The sequence below is a fragment of the Gregarina niphandrodes genome (genome assembly GCF_000223845.1).
Source record: "Gregarina niphandrodes unplaced genomic scaffold scaffold00002, whole genome shotgun sequence".
NCBI classification, from domain to species: Eukaryota; Apicomplexa; class Conoidasida; order Eugregarinorida; family Gregarinidae; genus Gregarina; species Gregarina niphandrodes.
In genome coordinates, this window is record NW_011645774.1 from 693,661 (window position 1) to 694,263 (window position 603).

The following is a 603-nucleotide window of genomic DNA, read 5'->3' on the forward strand; positions in this document are numbered from 1 at the left end:
GCGTTGTTTGTTACTCCTGCTCATCGATCAGCATGTTGCTGACACTGGTCAGACGCGGGAAGATATTATCTGTCATCTGGTTCAGGAAGAGTCGTTCCGTTTCTCAGTTTCGGAAGATACCTTCGATCTGCTGTACAATAAATCTGTACGACAGACAGCAGCCCGAGTCGCAACTGAAGAGGCGTATGAGCAGGTGTGGAAGATTGACTGCAACGCAATTGCACTGATATACGATGTGGCCGCAGCAATTGATGCACGTCTTCTTGTGCCGCCTTCACCCAATTCCCCAACTCAGTGGGCCCGTCTTATCGCACGGCCTCCAGCGCCGTTTAATACGGCGCACTTTAACTCAGTACTGTTCCCAAAACTTAGGTCGTCTCTGACAGGCCTGATATCATCGGCGGAGAGCGTGATCCTGTCTGCTGATCAGCTGGATTTACTGTCCACCTTGGAGGCCGTAGCCTGTCAATGGCTTTCCTTTTTCTTGCAAGAAGATCTATGAGAGAATCAAGCACCACCGTGGTCCCGTGGTGGATTTCGGACAGGTCCCACGAACACGAGAGTCCCCGGAATATCGCCCGTTCGATAACTACTAAGATCGAT